Here is a 20,693-nt window from a genome sequence, read left to right on the forward strand (position 1 = left end):
AGAGTTTCGTGAGAAGAGTGCTTTTGCCACGCCGATTGGCCTGCTCCAGTTCACCATGATGCCTTTTGGGCTACTTGGAGCCCAGCCACTTTCCAGAGACTTATGGATTACATGTGGCAACATCACCAAAAATATGCATCACATACGTTGATGATGTGGTGATTATCAGCATGGACTGGAAATTGTATTTAGATCACATCATGGCAGTTCTGCAATCATTGAAAGACACTGGGCTTATGGCCAGCCTGATGAAGTGTACATTTGGAAACTAGGACACAAAATATTTGGGATATTAGTTGGGAAATGGACATGCAGTCTCTGGAAGGTAAGGCTGATGCCTTAAGAAAAAGATCAGTGCTTACTGCAAAGAAACAGGTATGGGCTTTTGGGGGGTTTAGTTGGTTGTTACTGATGATTTGTGCCCCAGCTCCTGACTATTGCTACCCCACTCACTGATCTAATGAAAACAGTTGTTGCATAAACAAGTACAATGGACTCATCAATGTGAAAAAGCTTTAAGAATGGTGAAAGATTTCTTGTGTTCCCAACCGGCACAACAGAGCCCCGATTTTGAGCAACAAACCGATGCACCAGACTTGGGCCTAGGAGCAGTTTCATAGCAAGAATTTGATGTGAAAGAGCAGCCAATTATATACCTAAGCTGAAACTGTTGTCCAGAGAAATACATTACTCGACTATCGAGAAAGAATGCCTAGCAGTTTGTTGGGCATTGCTGGCCTTGCAGTACTACCTTACAAGGAACCTCTTTATGTTAATCATTGACCATGCCCGCATTGAGGTGGATCAAAGCCATGAAGGACTCGAATCCCCAAATCACCCATCGTACTTCTCTCTATAACCCTTCACCTTTAAAGTTCAACATAGGCTGAGGAAGCAACATTATAATGCAGATTTTTGTCCTTAGGTTGACCTTGTGTTTACAGAGCCCCAAAGGCAGGATCCTGGGTCAGTGCTAGGGTAGTGTGGGACGGGGTATGTAACAGGATCTACTGGCAATGTAAGTCTAGGGGAGGCCAATAGACCATGTTCCAGGAATATTAGAACAAATAAAGGAAATGGCCGAAGCCAGGAGAAAGGAAGTGGTCCCCCGGAATTAGTGGTTGGATGGGGAAAAAACAGGACTCTGTCCCTTTAAGGGTCTGGGATCAGGAGCCCTGTAGTATAGGCTGGGGCAGGGCTCCCCTCTCTTCCTGTCATTTGGGTGGAGCTCGCTGAAGAAGGGCAGTATACATGTTTCCTTCTCCATCAAAAGAACATGGGAGACACTGACAGGAGAAGGAAGCCTGAGCCAGAAGGCTGAACTCCAGATAAAAAGGGTGGGAAGTGGTGGCTCTGAAGAGCAGACTGGGGCAGAAAAAAAGCTTCATGCATGGCAGAAGAACCAGCGCTGAATATAAACCTTGTGTTATGAGATGGACTTTATTTGTGGGATTTTGAGCATTATTTTTGAACCGTTTCAATGATTAAACGGGATGGTGATAGCCACAAGAGAGAATTGGCCCTGAAGAAGAGAAACAGAGGCAGGGCTCTGCAGGACCACCTCTGGTCATGGGGAGTGTTCAAGACATGGTTGCCCTGCCTCACACCTCCAAAGCACATTTTGGACCTTATCCTGATTCCAGTAAATTGCCAATCTCCCAATGGTCCTAAAAGTGCTGTGTGTTTCTTGATGTCTGTGCCAGTTCATGGGGGAGCTATCCTGTTAAAATGAATAAATAATAAAATAATGGATTGACTTGTGTGTGAATTATTGTTTTTAATTTGTGTTGCTGTTGTCTATTGATGATTGTTACTGGAAGTGGCTCCGTTACTGTCATGAGTAAAGTGGACTGTATTGGATATTTACATTCATTCAGAGATATTGGACTGTAAAATTGCCCAGTCTTGTCTAACAAACAAATTACTAATAAAACTCTCTAATGATGTTAAACATTTGGCTTTGATAATTCAATATGTGAAGGGACCATACGTTGAAGAGAGGGAGGAGAGTGTGTTCTTGTTGTTGTTTATTATATGTATTACAGAAGCGACTACAGGCCCTGACACAACATGGAGCCCCATTGTACTAAGCCCTGAACAAGCACATATTGAGATTCATTCCCTGTCCTAAAGAGAAGACAAGGTGTGGAAATGAAATCGGAGAGGTGAAAAATTTGCCCAACATCACATTACTAGTCATGGGCATCGACAGGATTAAAGCTGAGGTATCCTGATACCTGCTCCAACGCCCTACCTCTGGCATACCACACTGCCTCTGCTGTAATTTATGTCCTTTTATATAAAGGTTTCACAATAACCAGTGTTGATGCGTTTATCTATTACTATATATGTTTGTGTATGCCCGGGTGTGCCTTTGAAAGAAAGTTGGGCTCACTAATCCTGCCAGTGGGTGCTGCGTGTTATTGAAGCGGGAGGAAAAGTGTAGAGGAAAAGTAAAGAAGCTCTCAGCAGTTCTTGCACCCAGGTTTTCATCTGCAGCACTGCCAACCCCAAGTGTTCAAAAACCAAGAGACAGTCCCCTCCAACCTTGCTGCCCCAATCATGACATAGAAAAGAAATTTTTATTTAACTTCTGGTATTTGAGTCTTTAGGGTTCACATTTTCAAGTTTTTATCTGCAACTATGATAGCTAGAAATTTGCTTTTTTTTAGTGAAAATTGATAAACTAATGTAATCACTTGATTCTGGGAGCTGGGGATTTATGAAAAACACCAAATATGGCAAGACTCATAATAAAAATCACAAAAGTTGAGACTCGGGCACACTGAAATGGTGGGATGGGGAAAAAAAGACAGAGAGGAGAGGAACTATTTTATTTGTTAGCAAATATACAATTTTACCATGAAGAATTAAATAAACTTTACAGTGTTTTCATTCCAGCCCCCATTGGACATCCCTAGTCTGTATAAAACAGCAGTTTCCATATCCCTTAGTAACCTGCTCCAATGGTTTATTAACCTCACTGTTAGAAAAATTCAAAGTGGAAATAAGTTGAAAATTTTTTACTTCAGCTTATAGCTATCTTGTTATACCTTTGTCTGCTAGACTCAAAACCCTCTGATATCCGATATCTTCACCCTGTATAGGTACTTGAAGCCTGTAATCACATCACCTCTTAACCTTTTTTTCGATAAGCTAAATACATAGAGCTCTTTACATCTCTCATTTGCAGAAGCCCAAAATTTTAAAAGAAAGATATAGCAATGTCTCAGAGAGAAACTGTCTTTATAACTTCTGTTGTACTTCTTTAGCTTTTCAGTGAGGGGAAATAAAACATTTTTGTAAGGGGCACAAAGTAACCACTTTCTGCTTCTGTCTTTAAATTGCTGGATTCTTTTGTGTTGAAACATCCGGATTAGGCAAGTTTGGGGCACACCCTGTTCATTAGCTGAGAAAAATCTCAGATATTCATTGACTTTGAAAGAAGAACAATGAAAACATGCATATAGAACCCATGTATTGTTCTGCTCTTTAAGGTTGAATCTTTGTTTGGTCCCTGTGAACCTCATGGATGGTTGCTACCCCAAAAGTTGGGAGGAAAACAAGAGAAGTGCATATGGAGTAGAAAATTGTTGGAGAGAAACCTGCAGAGAAGACTTTTGTCACTATCTTCAGTGAGGAGAAGGCTTTTGCAAAGAGATGTCTCTTGTTTATATGGATTCTTTCAAGGAGAAGAGCTTGAAAATAAAGCTCATAGAACCCTGCTGTAAGTCTCAATGAATCTTTGCATGGATATGCTGTTATATGTATATCTGAAATAAAAAATGAATGAAATGATGAATTTGGACAGCCAATTGATTTTTGTCTTTAGCGTAAATACACTTGGTGCTGTTATCGATTAGCATTTATCTGTGGATGCTGGCATGTTCCTGAGCATTAAGCAAACAAATATAAACGTTGTCACTCATCACATAAGCTTATATCAGCATCTAAATTTAGTGACAGAGAGAGAATGTAATTCTGAGTCAGAGATGGCAAGGTAGTCTTAGTCCCACAGCTTTTGGCTGCCATCCTTAGGGGTGGATAAAATAAAAAGATGCTCTTATCCACAGAACTAATGAAATTAAAATTCAGTGAGTGCACATAGTAATACATGCCATCAAAGCCTCTGCACCTCCATTATGAATGGCATTATGAGATTTTAAATATTCCTTACAAAGATAGCCAACATGAAAAATATCTCCTAGCACCCTAGTTTTCCAAACTACCGGTCTATCTCCTGCTGATTTTAATCATAACTCCTATTGATGCTATTAGTTGTATCCCTTAGGTAAGGTATATGGACCACTTAAATTGCAGTGTTGTCTGAGTGGCCTTGGATTAAAAGTCAAGTATTATGAGGCAGGCCATGTCCCACTGATTATCATCATTCCACCAAGTTTCTGTGATGCCTATTATATCAATATCCTCATTTAATACCAGCCACCCAAGTTCATCCATCTTAGTATTTAACTTCTAACATTTGTATACAACCACTTATAAAATTTGTCAATATTTAGTTGTCTGCTTTCATGTGATGTAATTGAATGGGACTCTTTTTTCATCTCACTGTTTCTCTTCAGTCCTTACCTGTGCTTTTATCAAATTCTATCCTGTTATTTTTATTAGAATATTGGAGTATCCCCTTTAATAAGTCCTCCCCTAAGGGATGTCTCTGTCTGAACCATGTGCTCCTCTGCACCTGCCAGCTTTACCCCCACCCTTAGTTTAAAAACTCCTCTACGACCTTTTTAATTTTACATGCCAGAAATCCGGTTCCATTTTGGTTTAGGTGGAGCCCATCCTTCCTGTATAGGCTCCTCCTTTCCCCAAAGGTTCCCCAATTCATAATAAACCTAAATGCCTTCTCCCAACACCATTGTCTCATTCACACATTGAGACCCTGCAGTTCTGCCTGTCTAACTGGTCCTGCACATGGAACTGGAAACATTTCAGAGAATGCTACCATGGAGGTCCTAGACTATAATCTCTGACCTAGCAGCCTAAATTTGGTCTCCAGGACCTCTCTTCTATTTTTTCCTATGTCACTGGTACTCACTTGTAACAACCACAGACTCCTCCCCAGCACTGCACATAAGTCTATCTAGATAGATGTCTTGAGAGTTCCATAACCTTTGTACCTGTCAGGCAATTCAATGTGTGGTTCGCCCAGTCATCACAAACCAAACTATCTATGGCCTGGTCTACACTGTGTGGGGGTGGGGGGGTCGGCCTAAGATACGCAACTTCAGCTACGAGAATAGAATAGCTGAAGTTGACGTATCTTAGGTTGACTTACCTTGTGTCCTCATGGCGTGGGGTCGACTGCCGCCACTCCCCCATCAACTCCGCTTCCGCCTCTCGCCGCGGTGGAGTACTGGAGTCGACGGCAGAGCAATCGGGGATCGATCACTACCTGCTGATCCGGCGGGTAGTGTAGACGTACCCTATGTTTCTGATAATAGAATTCCCCATTACTATTACCTGTCTCTTCCTAATAACTGGAGTCCCCTCCCAAGGGCGGGGTATTCTCCAGGTGAGAGAATACTATGACATCGTCTGGAAGGTGGGTCCCAACTATGGGATTGTTTCACTCTGCTCCAGCTTGTCCTTCTCTGAGACTTTCATCCTCCTCAACAGTGCAGAGGCTGTCCCAGAAAGTATGTTGAGAAGCCTATGTGACTAAAATAGTGGGAGTCATATCCCTGAATTGGTGTCAAAAGTGATAATTGTTGAGATCTGGCCTACCATTTCTTGTTTCGGTAACTTTGGGGGTAAAATTACTTGCTGCTCAATGCCTTAAAACACTTCTTTGGACCCCATGCCCAGGAGTTATGGATCTTTACAGATAAGCCCTTCTTTTCCAGGTTTCTTTAATGGAATTCTATACTTGCCTGAATCAGCGACAGAAATATTGGTCTGCTCTCTACAAAATTGTTTTTAGAGATGGGTGAAAAGTCTAGAGACGATAAATATTTCTTTGGCTTTACCTTTGATCAAATTTGAATTTAAATAATTTACAACCAGCTGTTGTAAATCCTCATCCTCATCTTGAAAACAAACGAAACACTGCTCCCAATGCAGCCAAAATAATCTTATATTATATGTAACAAGTCATTGAAGCTCTGGCATTTGGATAAAATCTGGATCCAACCTATGGTTCATGGGATCATTGTGGGGATGGTATTTATCAGGATAGCAGCTGTACTTGCCTATTGGTGTTCGCTATGCTACCATTACAGTTACTATGATGCTTATTGGCTTTCACAGACAGTGGGGAGTCATATAAATACCTTACCTGGTTAGTGGGTTAGACTGCTTGTGGGGGTAGTACTGTTCTTAGTATTTGATAGTGGTGCCAGCAGCATTTCTGTGGGCAGTGGCAAGAGCAACACATGGCAGTGAATGGAACTACTACAGTACCTGGAACAACTGGAGACTGTTGTGAGAAGTGGTGGTAGCATTTCCCACATTATATTTATTTTCTGGCCCAGATGCTTGGAGTTGTGGTGGCAGCAGTTCCGCCTGTAGCATTTGGTCTATGGGACATGGTACTGGGCTCAGAGTGTATGGGTTTTTTTAAAAGTGTGACATTATCAATACAGGTCCACCCAAAATATTTTGGGGATTCAGAAAACAACCATATCTGGTCAACCAGAATGGCACATTTAGTGGCTTTAGAGGCAGTTGCCCACTCATTTCAACCATCTAACCTGTTCAACTTGCTTTTTTCTTGGTCATATTTCTGACTTCTGAACATTGTGGTACTCACTGACTTCTTTTATTCCATGCACAATGTTCAGAAGTCAGAAATATGACCAAGAAAAAAGCAAGTTGAACAGGTTAGATGGTTGAAATGAGTGGGCAACTGCCTCTAAAGAGGGAGAGCTTTGTTTTTAAGTGTTTTCGAAATTACAGACCAGAACAACAGGGTAAGACTCGTTCACTAAGCACCCACAAAATTATTTTTTTTAATAACGAAAATGTTCCAAAACCTGAGTGTTGCAAGATGCGCATAGGCTGAGCACCCATGCCATTATTTTATTTTGTATGAAAACATTCTAAATTTTAGCTATGCATGACTGAGAGTATGTTATTGTTTTAATGAAAATGGTCCAAAACAGTGAGCGACGAAAGACGCAAACAGAGAAGCAGCTATTTGTAGTTATTTGCTCACTAAGAACTGGATTCAGCAAACACTTACTTCTGGGGATAAATTCTTAGCTCAGGGGGTGTCCCTTTTGCACTGCTTGAATGTTGCAGCGGGAGTGTAATCTGGCCACAAGTAGCAAATTGAGAATTCGCCCAGCGGAGGGAATTCTCAACTGACCTAGATACTGGAATAGGGGATGTGATGGGAGCTGGGAAGGAGCAGGGCTTCTCTGGAGCAATTCTCAGCTAGTGTATGGTCCCTTAGAACTCTACTAAGCACTTAAATACTTGCTTAACTTTAACCTTTCAGCTTTGCAGAATTAGGCCCTTATGGACAAAAGACAGCTGTCATAAATTAACGTTGGGGCTGGGACAGCTTGAGAATTGGGGAGCTCTAATCAGCTTCCCGACACCCTGTCTCCCCTGCACAAACTGTTTCTTGGCACAAGAGAGAATTTCAGTACTGCCAACCAGAAGCTTTAAAAATCATAAATTGGGCCCCCAAATCATGTAACAAATAATAAATTTGGGATTGTTGTTATTAGACCTGCAGTTTGAGAACCTCTGCTTTAGGATGCACTCAGGTCACACGTTCAATCTTTTCCCTGCAATTGAGAAGGCTAGAAACTTTTTTTTTAAATGAATGCTGAGATTCTGGCCTAATCCCATGGCTCCAGGAGCTGCAGCTTTAAGAAATACACCAAAACTCACAAGAATTGTGAGAGCTGGCAATGCTGGAATATGGCCCATTGAGTTCACTGAGGCTCTTCACATGAGTAAAGTTACGCATGTACATATAATTTACCTTTAAAAATCAGATCATGTGGTCTTTGACTCCAAGATCATTGTGTTTTTTTCACTTAGACCTTTTTCTTTGCTTATTTTTATCAAAATGGACTCTCAGGTGGCTTACACCCCAAATTTAGGTTTTGTACATTTTTTTAAAAGTGTGTGTATTTGTTGGGACGAAGGGGGCTAACCCAAACATTTTAATTATATATATATATATATATATATTCAAATAAAAATGATTTTTGTTTTCCAGGATTTAAATATTCTCCTCCAGTATTTCCTCTCCAATTTTGCAAGTGCATGGGAACCAGTCGGTGAATTTGTTTTGTAGAAAATGATTGAAAACAAAAAGTGTTAGTAACTTTTCTACTTTTAGTTGTGCAAAGTGTAAATAATGTACAAGAAGAAAACAAAGATACATGATGAAAAGTACATTTGATTTGTTAAAAATATCTTTCACTTTAAAAAAATCTAAGGTATAATCAGTAACAGAGGCAAGATTTTAAAAAGTATGTAACCTTTTACCTAGGCAGCATCCTTCTAATTGCCGGGGGGGGGGGGGGGGGGGAGGTTTGGTAGCCTTCCCTGGCACCCTGGGCAAACTGGCAGTCAGGATGGTTCAGAAATGGTTGGATTCAAACTCCTGAATCATTGGCTGTTGGCTGTTCCCAGCCTCTTTCAAACAAGTATGGCATATTCTATCTGAGGGTATTTTACTTCCCTCATCACTGTGGCATCTGAATGCCTGAAAGTAATAGTTATTGCACTACCTACTTATTCTTATCTTCTATCAAGATGGGTGTGTGCAACATTATACACTCATCCAGCCATCATCATAACCACGAAGTAGAAACACAGAGGGGGAGATGTAGATGGATGTTACTGAGCCAGTGTCACTCCTGACTTGGTGCCTTTACTGGGATGCTGACGCACTTGCTGAGGGAAAGTTGTAACACAGTTTGTTTAGCTGGATAAATCATCCTTTTATCATTGAAAGCAAGATGTGGTTGAGACAGGTTGTCATGGTTACTTACCAGTTCCCCAGAGTCACAACACCAGTGTCCCAAAGGGGACATGATTTTACTTTATGCATATGAAAGAGGCTAGCAGGTGCTTTGCCACTTTAATTTTTTTTTAAATGGCTAACTGTAAGAATGTGATAGCAAACATGGATTAAAGGGGACAAGGAATGGACTCAAGGAGCATGCAAGAGGGCTGCAGGGAAAGAAACCTGGAGGCTTCTGAAGGCCACTGCAAGATTTTTGAATAAACAAATGAACCTTCTTACTACTGATAAAGGAAAATCAGTGACAGGAAATAACATTCAGATGAGAGGGAATTGTAAAGAAAATTTACAGAAATGTATTTTTATGATTGAACAGTGGGTGGCACAATGGGGTCCCGGTCTATGCCTGGGGCTAGCACAAAATACATAAATATTAACTTTAAAATCAACATTCATAAAGTTCCCTAAAACCTGAGGTACAAATGAAGGGTTTTGTTGTATCTGAATGAAACCAACTGGAATCACTTGTTTTCCAGTAGCGGATGCTCTGAACTATGAAAGAAACATGGGTTCAACCATATTTCACAGATGGACAAGATGCTAGTCTGTTAGTCTTTAAGGTGCCACCAGACTCCCTGTTGTTTTTGAAGACGCTAACGTCACACTCATTTTCAGTAGTTAGGTCATTCTTTTCTGTCCTTGTAAATGCTGATGAAGGAACATTTTGTGTAGTGTGTGATAGTGTAAACACCTTAGTCATAGGAAAACATACAATAGTTGCATTTTATAATAAACAATTAGTATTTGCTATGAAAATACTAAAGGAATGCCACCCCCTTCCTTTTCCTGTCAGTTTTGTGTCCTATACTTCCAAGCCTCAGTGGCATTTCCCTTCAAAACCTCATGTGTCATTCTTTTCCAGCGTTTGATATATTTATAACTTCCTATGTTCTTGTTATTCCTGTTACTGATTGATACTGTCAGGCTATGGAAAGGCTTATAGCAGCCTATGGCTCCTCATCCTAGACCTCCTTATGACAAGTCTGACAGACTGATGAGGAAAGGCACTGGAAAGTGTAAAGCCCCAGTTTTAATACTACGAATGCTGATTTTAAAAGAGCCACCGAAGTCTGTGCATCTGTTTACCAAAGTATGTCATTTTCTACAGTATGTAGAAATTTGCGCATTACAGTTACTGCTGGAACTGCACTGGGCGGATGAAAGTGACAATTACATTGTTCTAGAAATCCCCATTTTTGACGAGGAGGCTTTTAATGCTTATAATGCTTATAACAGTGCACTAATCCAGTTGCAAAAACTTGAAAATGCCTCTTCAATAGAAGCAAGGTTCTGATTTAATCTAATTTGACCCTTCCACTGCATTTATAAGCATACTCCAGTTTGGCTAGAAATAAAAACTTTGAAATTTAAATATACAACTTGCAGTTGAAGTTGCATTCACAAGCTAGGACACAGAGTATCTTTTGATGAAGAGTAGTTTTCATTAGAGCTGTCTGACAGTACCTCCCCATTAGGAAGCTAAGATTACATTTAATTCAAGGCCAACTCTTCCACCATCATCACTTATAGACACTCTTACACTCGTAAGTGAGGTTCTAATAACCCAGTGAGCCATATGGAATGCATCAAGGTGATTAATGCTTGGATATGAACACGTTGCACACAGTATATCTTCCCCTTAAATTAATCTATCCTGTTTTCATTGACACTGAGGTAAGTTTGCTTTATACTTGCTCACACGAGGCACCCCAAGACTGTGGGATCTATCATTCATTAATCACTCTTGATATAATACTAATACTGGGAATTTGGTAAAGTAAAAAATGTGAATTCATATTCACTTGTAATAAACTGGGCTAATTAGTCAGTTGAAATGCAATAGAAAGTGACAGCCTATGACACATAAAAGACTGCAGACTGACAAAGACAGCGCTATTCTTGCACTAACATCCATTTCTTCATCAACACCGAATTTTTTTCTGTCTCTTGGCATTTCAATTACATTATAAAATTTTAAGGGCTAAAATCGTGGATCTACACCTTTTCTCTCCTCTTTGAGACTAAAAAAATACAGAAAACCCCTTGTCCAATTTGCTCCCATATCGCTTTCAATGACTTCAATAGGGGACGTGTGCGTAGCACCTACACTCAAAACGGCAGGATGATTAAACATTGTACAGTGTTTTGCAAAGCTCAAATATAAAGGCACCATAGAAGAATAAAGTATGATTTTTTTTCTGACGAATTCAAGGGACTGGACCCCAGCTGCCAATTTGGTTAAGTCCCATGCCATAGATTTTAGCTTCTTAGATTTAGGGCCAGGTTTTCAAAAGTGCGCAGCAACCAGCCATTTTAAAGGGGATGAGCTCCTTTGAAAGTCTGGTCCCAGCTGTGGATGCTGAGCACGTCTGAAAATCTGACCCTAATAACCTAAAATAGAATTACCATTGCTATAACGTAAGTGAAAGTGTAGGCAAGAACTGGAATGAAGATGACCTATGAGCTATCATGCTGCCATGGACGATGAGTAAATATATGGACTATATCCACTCCCTGCTTTGGTGTCTTCTTTTTAAGTGGAGAAGGGCTATGTCTACACTATGAACTAGGGGGGTAGATTCCCAGCTTGCATACTCATATTCAACTAGTTCTCATTGAACTAGCCTGAGTATAAATAGTAGTATAGCTGTGGGCTGCCGAGTACATAGCCACTGGTTTCTGGCGGGTTTGTACTGGTCACTGCTGCCTGTGCTACCACAGCTACACTATTTCTACTCATGTATGGAGGCTGGGGAGGCACACCCCTGGCTCGTAGTATAGACATAGGCTAAGACTGAAATAAGCGACCACTTGTTCTAAAAAAGTTCGTACAGACCTCAAAGAAGACAGAGAACAGAGCAGAAATTTGCCAAGGTGAGAATTTGATTAATGCTGTTCAAACCATTCATTGTGAACCATTTAGTTGGAAAATGGTGTTTGTGAGTTGTTTGCATCAGTCCATTCTCCAGTATGCAGAGTTTGCTATTTGAGCTTTATGACTGGTTACCTAAGTCACACAGGATTGTTTTGGTTCTCTGGGATGACCTACTTTCGACAAATGTCTTCCAGCCAAGAGGAATTTTGTTTGTTAACAAAGTAAATTGAGTTTCTTAGTTGCAAGCTGGAAATTCACTGTTGACAACCACATTTGTGAACAAAACTTGCACAGTATGAACAGGCCAAACCAGAAAGTTTGGGACAGATCCCCAGCTGGTGTAAATCAATGCAGCTCTGACTTTGATATCAAGGAAATCAGTGAAGCATTGACGTCAATGAAATCATGCCATTTTACAGCAGCTGAGGATCCTGCCTCCAGTTTTTAATTCAGCGGGCAGTTCACAAAAAGATTTTTACCCTATTCAGCCAGCTCTATTTAGGATCAGAAATAGAGGGTTGATTTGCCAGCTCACTACAGAAGTGAGATAAATGTACTTGGGATGAAGACATCTTAATCATAGTTTACATTTAACCCTCAGATTCCTTTAGGTCACCATTCAAGTTATTCATGCCAGTAAATCACCTTGACACCTACAGAAAAAGATAGGCAGACCAACTGGAGCCTGTTTTCACCTTAAGCAATCAAGTGGTTAAAGCACAGGCATGTAAACAGTTCTGCTTGCACCTATGCCATGCTATGAGGTCCAGTGGGAATTCTGTTTTAATCTTGAGAGGGAGTGTGAGGGATTTGTTTTTCACAGGGGCTTTAGCCTACAGTTAAGTGCAAACACCTGCGGAAGTACTGGTAATTAGTAGGTAATTAGTAGCTAATGTTCTTAGAATTTAAAAAGAAAAGCTTACATAAGTAATTACTTACTATTTCTTGTAATGTGCTGCTTTTCCTGAGATTTCATATCCCCAGAACATTTGCCAAGTTCCTAGGTTCCTCAACATACTAAATTGTTTATTAATTACACACGTATATTGCTTGTAGAAAAAAATAAAATGCATTAAAATGTTGGAGACAAGAATGACTTATCTTTTAAATTACAGCAGAGAATGCATTGAAAATGAAGGAATTTGCAGTTGGTAACAGGAGCACTTTTGATTTGGGTTTTTTTTCGGTGGCTGGAGTTGTGGAATTGATGACTGGCAAAGTGGGGGTGTACAAATCACAAATTTGTATTTCTTCAAAAGTAGATATTGGTGTGAACTACAAAATTGGATATGGATCCAGATTTCAAACACCTCAGCTTCTGTGGTTCTTTGCATGCAGATGGTTTGCTGAGTGCAGTAGAGATACAGACCAGTTGTGAAATTTGGATCCAAGCTCTTGCCACCTAGTTCAGGTGTGTTAGAACCCAGGGCTTTAGTTCGGGACCAGCTTCATAGCAGAGTACTTACAAGTATTGTAACTCATTTTACTGAAGGATCCTTTTCATGTCACTGGAAGGGTTGATGCAGTTCTGCATCTCTTGCCTTGTCACATACTGCCTATCATGTGTGAGTACTACAACGTAAAACTAAGCTTCTGTCCATGCATCTCAGCAGCATGGACAGAAGCTTTTAGCAGCAAATAATCTGCCTTCAGGGGGGTTGTTACTGCACAAATTGCCTGGAAGCCGTGCATCTTCAGAGTCATAGAACTGGCCCAGTGCAGCCCCAAAAGTGGGCAGTGCTTGCTGAGGAGCATGCATGAGCTGGACAGTTTCCACCAGATGTCACCTGTGGAGTCCTGATTGTATTTTAGAGCCACCCTCTTCTGGTGGCATGCCCCTTTCTGATGATGCATCTCCTCTTAAGCGCAGGGTACCAGGTGAGAGTGACTTGAACCTAGAATCTGCAGGATTGATTCTGTGGAACAGCCTCTCCAGGAAAAAGGTGGAAATTCTGTTGTTTGAGCAATGCTTAAAAGACCTTATCCTGCAGGGGCAGACAAGACAACCTAAGTGGTTTCCTCTCACCCTCAATTCCATGATTTGTTGCAAGAGACTGAAGAGTGCAGAAGTGTTTCAGGAAGTTTCCACATCAAATATAACCTAACGCAACAGTGTTGTGATCTAACAAAGAAATTCTTCTGCGGGGAGGGATAGCTCAGTGGTTGTTAAGGGGCAACTTACATGGTCCAAGGCCAACTACCCCACCTCTCTGTGGGGTTCTGCTGCAGCCTCCCCCAGCCACTCAGCCATATAGCTTCAGGCCTCCTCCACTACTTAACACAGCACTCAGTGAATTCAGCTTGTAGTAAGGGGAGCCCAGTGCTAGTACACCATTGGGCTAAGGTGAATGCAGCTCAGCAGTCTGTAACTAGACTCCTAATAGAATCAAGATTAGCTCTGAGATTCCATAGTGGAGAGAAAGAAGGAAGGAGATACAATTGGTGTCTCAGGCCCTCAAAGGGAGCCCATACCATCAGGTACAAGTACCTGTCCCCAGCCTCTCTCAATTCACTGGCTTTTGGAACCCATGTCCCTTGTCTAACAAGTGCTACTTAGTTGATGGCGAGTCCCTCCATCATAAAATGCCAAGTACAGTTCTACTGCCCTTGATTCACATAATCAGGGTAACAACACTTTATTCTTCCTGCCCCAATAACAGAGAAACTGGGGATCCCACAGCAGTCAAAGTGACCATTTGGGCTGCCGTGGGCTCAGGCTAGGCGGGGTGGGTGTGCCTATGCAAACAAGATCAGCCCCTGAAGTTCTTTTCCACAACTTGCCACAATTCACCACCAGATGTCAGGGTAGAGCTCATTCTGACTCTGCTTACATCAAAATTGGGGATTGGTCCTGCTTTGAGCAGGGGGTTGGACTAGAGGACCTCCTGAGGTCCCTTCCAACCCTGATATTCTATGATTCTATTGGATTTGTGTTTGCTTGCTTGTTTTTTTAAAGAATCTTTCTTTATTTAAAACTCTGCCACTAGGACTCTAAAGCCTTCAGCGCTTGTGTGAGCCTGAGTCACACTGTCATTGGTGACTATCTAGAAAGTAGTTTGGACTGAAGCCATTCTTTACAGACAAACCATTAGGCACAGGGTAAAAAGCTTCTTTTCATTTTATACACAGCTAATTTTTGCTTTGAGCTTGGCTCTGAATGGGGGGGAAAAAACCTGAATTGGACTAATACAAATTAAAACTGCTAGCATGCAGCAAGTTAACATAAGGCTTTGGACTCCTTGGGGTTTTATGGCCTCCAGCATTTTATTTTTCATTTCAGAACAATTAAACTGAATATAAATTGTAAAAAAAAAAGGAAAAATTAATTTCCCAAAAATGGATATTTTTGTTTAAATTGTTCATAGCACTTAAAAGAAATACACCAACTATTTCATGTGGTTTGTTAATACAAATAGAATGATTCCTTTGAGATACACTACTTGGAGGTGTACTTGTTGTGCGATTAGACAGACTGGTGGGGCTGAGGCCATGAGGTTGGTTGGTCTAAGCATCTCTCACAGCAAGCATATCCCATTATCTATTATACACAATTTATATAATGTACTTTTGACAGTGAAGTTCACTACTTTTTTTTCTTTAAAAGGTGATGTGTAATTATAGAGGTAGCTATTGAAAATATGGATGGCTTATTGCCCATGGATAAAACGGATATTCACAATATAACCCTAAAGTAATAATAATTCTCTAGTGACTGTTATGGAAAAATTGATGCATCAAGTTTACACAGCAAAATAGATAGAGGACATATGCTTAGATATTTGGCCAGTTATAGTTATTAAATACACCAACAGATTACACTCCATCTGCAAAAATAAAATGATATTTGACTAGTAAGTTGAATAAACTGTTTTTGTCTAAAGGCATAATTGTCTTTCAGTTTAAGAAAATTCCTAGAAAGAATGTGTCCTAGGTGATGTAAGGACCATCCATTCTCTAACCTTGCGAAGAGAACAACTTAACATAATTGCAGAATGTTTCTCTCAACAAAAAAGTGATGGCTTCATTTTTGTAGTTACAAATTTTGTATTTCTCATATTTGTATGGTAATGATTTGTAAAAATGTTTATTCTTCCTAAATAAACAATGCTTTAAAAATATTCTCTCAAAAATCTGTGGTGTTTTAGGTGCTATCTGCTGTCCTAATGCTACACGCCAAGGCCACTTGAAACTTCATAATGATAGCTTGGGTCAAGGTCGGAGCCTTCTGCTCCAAAAGCACAGGTCTATATTGCTTTCCTAAAACAGAATTCCTATTATTTGTTTTCATTATTGGCGTATGATTCACAGTTCAGCAGTAGCAATTCAACTTACAGGGCAATGGTACATGTACACACTATCTAGTACAATACCATATGTATACAGCACTTTTCTTCATCCAGAAGGATCCCTTAAAAAACTTACAATGAAGGGTATAATAGTAAACCCTAACATAGACAGATGGATCTAACACTGAAATGTAGCCACCTTTGGGTTGCTATGGGCAGCTGCTTCACAGCGCCCAGAAAGACTACACAAGAGTTTACGAAAGAAAGTGAAGAATACTGTGTTCAGATGAATTTAGGTAAGAATTTGCATTTAAGCCAACTATAACTTGGCCAGGACATGGGACTAATACAACTTGCAGAAAAGTTAATGGGATAAAGTCATCTAATCTATCTACACTTTCAAATCTGTATTAAGTGCCACCTCCATTTGTCAGCCCCCTCTATTAAGTGACCTTTTTAAAAGCCTCAAGTTTTCTAGTAGTTTTATTCAGCTCTGACATAAAGGAGTGTAGACAACTTTTTTTGGGGGGGGGAGAGGGGAGACAGTTACAAAATGATAACCTAAGTAGCTGTTGAATGTCACTTTAATGAGTAGTTTTGTATCATGACTAAATTTGTCTACTTTTAATAAAGTGGGATAAAAGAGTTTCTGTTCAAAACTCAATGTTTCCTTCATTTATTAATTTTATGGGAGAGGGCTAAAATCCCTCCAAGCCCCCAGTCTTCTATGCCCATGTTAATGACTAGTCTCTAATAAATAGCACATTTTTGCTTGTTCCTTACGTGGTTGCTCAAGACACATTTCAATTGTATACATATATTGGATGATATCATGCTGCACAAATCAAATTGACAATACAATTGAATTCCTCTATGATAAACATCTTCATTAATATCAAGTGGTACTTTCTGATTACATTAAGATTGTTGTCTGCTTTGATTCTTTATGTAAATTTCAGATTGACTAGAAACAGCTTTTCAGGGAATACCCCATTTTGCAAGAGTTGCTGGACAGAAATGTGCTGGATAATGCCATTTTGCTGTTTGTCTGATCCAGTACACTTTGGATTCAGGTCAATCATATTACCTTGGAGGCAAATTGATAGGAGAAATATACATGTTCTTCTCTGTCTCAGTCTCAGTTGTACATTCTGCATAATGTCATTTGCACAACTGATATATCAAAGTGTACATGGAACATGGTGTGCCCTGCCAGTGACACAGAACTAGCTTACACTTTGTGGGTTAACTCTGCCCTCAGTTATATCCATGTAACCCCATTGCTTGGTGTCGCACAGATGTAAATGAGAGCAGAATTATTCTCTGTGACCTTATGTTGACATGAATTAGATCCCTCAGGAGTTGGTTACCTGGTACATTAGTAATAATAAACTAACCATAATAATGATATAATGGTTTCTATCAGGATTGCTATTTTGGGGAGTAGGTGCCTCAGAGAATTGGTAATTGGTTGAAAAGTCAAGCTCAAATCCAGCCTATGTTAGTCTGGAACAGCAGCAGTTGCCATCTGATGGCTGTTTAGTGTGCTATGTCAGTTGAGTATGGTTATGTTAATCCAGTTCCTGCTAGGCAGGTGTTTTGTCCACATTTCTAATAACACCAACACTGTTGGTACTTATTAACTTCCCTGAATGGGCATGGAAACGGAGCTACTTTCTCACATCTGAAGGTTTCCTCTGATGTTTGGGTTGAAGCATGTTGGCAAAGCAAGGAGAAGACCAGGTAGTTCTAGACCTGTTCTGAGGCTCCACAGAGGAATTTTGTCTCCAGGACTATTAAACAAGCCACTTTGAAGAGTGTACTGTGTTCATTAACACACCATCCTTGTCATCTTGACAATGTCATATCTGAGAGCAGACAATGAAAACACAAATGATGAATGCAGCTGATTAAGTCATTTGTGTCTAATACTTAATGGAGCTTTATGCTTAGTTTGAGCATGAAATTCAGAAGTGAGTTTTGATAAAAAATATTATACTTTTTGGTGGCAGATGCATATTCATCACAGCCAGGGTTTTAACATGGTTACATAAAAAGGAAAAGCTTACAGCCTTTCGCCTCCCAGGATTTGAATGAGGACATGCACAGGGTATTGAAAAAAGATGGACTACTGACTCCTATTAACTAGAGATCTCCTTTCGCTCAAGTCATGATAGCTTATGCTTCTATAGCCGAAGGGCCAGGGTTATGGTCCAGGCTTTCTGTGTCTGTGGTTAATATAATAGTTGTATTTGTTGTCTGCAGCTCAAAGGATACTTTACAAACAGTCTGCCGTTGTGAAAGCTTTGAAGTTAGTGCAGGATGCTGTGTGGTATTCACCATGTAGAGCAAACAATAGGGCAGAGAGTATTTCTCACAGATGTAGGAGCAAGAGATGCAGATCTCAAGAAAACAACTCAAGGGCAAGGTACAATCACCATATACTAACTAAAGAGGATGAACCTCAGAGAAGTCAGCTAGAGATGCTGGAGAAGAGAATGAGAGTTTCCAACCTGCAGTTAGTGGGGTCCTCAAGAGCACAAGTGGTAGAAATCCTGATAGGACATTTCTGAATCAATTCAATCATTTTTCCAAATCCTCATATTTCTCATGCACTAGTCTCTCTCCTCTGCCTGTCATCAAGAAAACTTTCCATATGCCTAGTGCCAGAACAACCCTAAGTACTTGATACTTCTATTCTGTAGAGCTCTATTGCCCATTTCTTTTGGGTATTATAAAGTATTTATATGAGGTAGTTGTATATGGTGGGCTGATGTCACTTAAATAGTGAGCGTCAGCACTTTATAGTATCTTAATAAAGGGACAGGTAAGAAAAGGAGCATTAATTAATATAAAGCTTCAGCAAGGATTTATTTATTGAATCTAGGGTAAACAGTACCGGTGCAAGTCACACTTTACACTGGATAGTGCTTTTATGCTAGGGCTTTGCACCAATATAGCTACACTGGTGTAGCTATGCTGGTGGCTAAAAGCCTAATGCCTTAGATCAGTGCTTCTCAAAGTCGGGCTGACGTTTGTTCAGGGAAAGCCCTTGGTGGTCCGGGCTGGTTTGTTTACCTGCCGCGTCCGCAGGTTCGGCCGATCGCGGCTCCCACTGGCCGCGGTTCTCTGTCCCAGACCAATGGGGGCTGCTGGAAGCGGCGCGGGCCGAGGGATGTGCTGGCTGCCCTTCGTGCAGCCCCCATTGGTCTGGGACGGCGAACCGCAGCCAGTGGGAGCCATGATCAGGTAAACAAACCGGCCCGGCCCACCAGGGGCTTTCCCTGAACAAGCGGTGAACCAGCTTTGAGAAGCACTGCCTTAGACAGAGCATGCAGCCACACTGCAGCAACTGCAATGTATTTGTTATATTAGTTATTTATTGTTAATTAAATAACTATCCTAAATATCCTCCATTTTTATTATTGTTTACTATATGCAGGAAGTAGCACCTGGTAGTGTTAGCAGAGATTGGGGCCCATTGTGCTAGGCACTATACAAATAGTTGTGTCTACACTTACACGCTTACAGCGGCACAGCTGTACCGATACTTCTGTGCCGCTGTAAGAGCGCTCGTGTAGCCGTGTTATGCCGACAGGAGAGAGCTCTCCCACCGACATAATAAACCAGCTCAACAAGCGACAGTAGCTATGCTGGCAGGAGAGCGTCTCCCACCGATGTAGCACTATGCACACGAGCACTTATGCTGGTAAAACTTACGTCACGCTGGGATGGGGTTTTTTCCACACCCCTGAGCGACAAAAATTTTGCCGACATAAGTGCTGGTGTAAACATGGACTTAGGGAAAGACAGTGCCTGCCCCAAACCACTTACAGTCTTAATAGACAAGACAGTCAAAGTGTGGCAGGGAAAACAGAGAAGTGAAGTGAGTTCCTCACGGTCATACGATAGATCAGTGGCAGAAACAGGTCTCTTGAGTCCCTGTCCAATGCCTCATCAACTGCACCTTGAAAACTACAGACAGGGTTTGAGCTTTGTGTTGAGTAGTGCCAGGAGACATTTTTCAGCCAACACTCTTTTGCAGCGAAAAAGCAGATACAGAAATACCAAAGTGTTTTGGGAATTTGTGTCAGTTTCACCAAATTGTTCATGATGGCGGGAAAAAATAACAAAAAAGAAAAAAATTCTGAAAAAGGTCAAAAGGATTTGTTTTGTTAGTTTAAAAATGACATGTTTTCATTTTTCATATGGAACCATCTTTTTGTTTAGAAATGTCCTTTTATTTAAAACACCCTCAAAAAACTTTAAAAATGATGGAAATTGAAACAGAATGTTTCATTTGACCCAAAATGAGATTTTTTAAAAACTTTTTTGATTTGCTAAAAATTCAAAAAAAATTGGTTTTCTGGATGACCTCCAAAAATCAATTATTCACACAGTTTTAATGTTGAGGCCTTGAATACCACAGTTTGTCACAGGACACTCAGATACTATGGCGTAAGTGCTGTAGATAGATAGCTATAATAGGGACTATCTATTGGATTGAGATTTTCCATTTTTG

The sequence above is a fragment of the Emys orbicularis genome, chromosome 2, assembly GCF_028017835.1.
Source record: "Emys orbicularis isolate rEmyOrb1 chromosome 2, rEmyOrb1.hap1, whole genome shotgun sequence".
NCBI classification, from domain to species: domain Eukaryota; kingdom Metazoa; phylum Chordata; order Testudines; family Emydidae; genus Emys; species Emys orbicularis.